The sequence below is a fragment of the Sciurus carolinensis genome, unplaced genomic scaffold, assembly GCF_902686445.1.
Source record: "Sciurus carolinensis unplaced genomic scaffold, mSciCar1.2, whole genome shotgun sequence".
Classification (NCBI taxonomy): Eukaryota; Metazoa; Chordata; class Mammalia; order Rodentia; family Sciuridae; genus Sciurus; species Sciurus carolinensis.
This window is the reverse complement of record NW_025920193.1, coordinates 768,099-770,406: the sequence shown is the minus strand read 5'-3', so window position 1 is coordinate 770,406 and position 2,308 is coordinate 768,099. Positions and strand designations below refer to the sequence as shown.

The following is a 2,308-nucleotide window of genomic DNA, read 5'->3' as shown; positions in this document are numbered from 1 at the left end:
TTCCAGTTCCTTGGATCACCTGTTTTATACACATACTGAAAACATGCAAGACACATTTGCCATGTTTTTTTCATGAAAGCCTCAAGAGTTTAGATTCCTAAAGTTGTCATTAGGTCAGTCATCAGAGACTTCCTCCTCATGGATCTTTAGATCTCAGTTCTCTTAGCTTTAATTTGTTTCCAATATGCCCACAAACATCTCCTTCAGTTGTTTGACAGAGATATTGCCAGAAGGTATCCACAATTCTTTCTGGCATTTCATCTCACTTTCCATGATCTGGGAATTAACTCTCTGTTTTCTGGGTCTTCATGAACCCAGAATACAGGTTTCTTTAAAGATGTTTTTACCCTCCACCCTGTGGATTCTCCTCAAGCAAAAAGATGAAGAAAAACCTGTGCCCATCCCAATGCCATGACATTGCATTTCTTAATTGTTAAATGGAACTCTATTCTGTGTCCTGAATTAGTCCTTCTTTAATGTTTTCAGGTAGGATTTCTTTTGTTCCTTTGTCCAGAGTTTATACTTGTCTCTGTGTATGTACTAGAGGTAGGGAGGAACAGACTCAGCCATACTAAGATACACATTTATAGAGCTCTCTTTTTATATTAAAATGGTGCAAAATTCATGAATCTTCTTGTAAAAATAAAACATATGACACCTAAGAATTCTTGGCACTATATTCTAAAGTCCTAATGTCCTGTCCATCTTTCTAACTTCTTCCTATTTTTCTAATTATATATCTTTTCTCATATAAACCCATCTTCATTTTTGTTCAATGCACTCTGCCAGATGTTCCATCTATTGAAATCTGCCTCACTGCAGCAGCATGGCTTATTTCCCTTAGCACGTTTCCAGGGGTTTCCCTCAGTAACCCTTGCTATGCTCCACCATGTTCATGGACAGAAGGTGCCATGCAGTGTATGTTGTTTTTCAGTTGTCACGTCAAGTGTAGACTACTGAAATGGTAAGTCCCAATGTCATGCAAACAGAAGGAAAAGATCACATGAGAACTTTTTCAGACCATTTATCAAGGGAACCCAAATGTGCTTCCTTGAGTGGTGAGAGCTGAAGATCGTTTACAAAAGATATTCTAGCATGCCTTTTGCTGTGCTATTGAGGATCAGAAAAATGAATTAAGTAGCCTGGAAATAATTAAGTATTATGTGTAAATTACTTGACAGTGTTGTGAACTTGATATCATCTTTCATTTTGAGAAGGCTTATTTTATTTTGGATGAGTTTCTTTTGGGAGGGAAAGTTAAGGAAATATCCAAGAAAAAATTTGTTAAAGCAATTGAGTAAGCATATCTACTATAGGAGTCAGAACATGAATATTTTAATGTCCCTCTGCACTAAATAAATATTCATCAAGTATGCAAAATTTTGCAGAGGAAGTAGGGAACTGAAATATTTATGAAAGAAAATATCCCCACCTTGGTAACTATGTTGTAAAATAATAATAGAATATTTCAAAATCAGTACCATTACAGTTGTATGTTTTCTTGTTTACATTAATCTATCCTGTATTATTTCTTTTTTTTATGATTTTTTTATTGTAAACAAATGGGATACATGTTGTTTCCCTGTCTGTACATGGCGTAAAGTCATACCATTTGTGTAATCATAAATTTACATAGGGTAATGTTGTTTGATTCATTCTGCCATTTTTTCCCTTCCCCCCCACCCCTCACACCCCTCCCCTCCATCTATACAGTCCTTCCTTCCTCCATTCCTGCCCCCCTCCCCAAACCCAACTCCAACCCCAACACTAACCCTTCCCAACCCCCATTATGTGTCATCATCCACTTATTAGCGATAGCATTCTTCCTTTGGTTTTTTGAGATTGGCTTATCTCACTTAGCATGATATTCTCCAGTTTCATCCATTTGCCTGCAAATGCCATAATTTTATCATTCTTTATGGCTGAGTAATATTCCATTGTATATATATACCACATTTTCTTTATCCATTCATCAATTGAAGGACATCTAGGTTGGTTCCACAATCTGGCTATTGTGAACTGAGCAGCTATGAACATTGATGTGGCTGTATCTCTGTAATATGCTGATTTTAAGTCCTTTGGGTATAGGCCAAGGAGTGGGATAGCTGGGTCAAATGGTGGTTCCATTCCAAGTTTTCTAAGGAATCTCCACACTGCTTTCCAGAGTGGTTGCACTAATTTGCAGCCCCACCAGCAATGTAAGAGTGTACCTTTCTCCCCACATCCTCGCCAGCACCTGTTGTTGCTTGTATTCTTGATAATCGCCATTCTAATTGGGGTGAGATGGAATCTTAGGGTGGTTTTGATT

General features: G+C 37.5%; 1 pseudogene; it reads left to right on the top strand.

Annotated features, from left to right (window-relative positions):
- The first annotated feature begins 911 nt into the window (after nucleotides 1–911).
- On the top strand, nucleotides 912–1,355 carry LOC124974947 (AP-1 complex subunit sigma-2-like; annotated as a pseudogene).
- The last annotated feature ends 953 nt before the right edge of the window (nucleotides 1,356–2,308 follow it).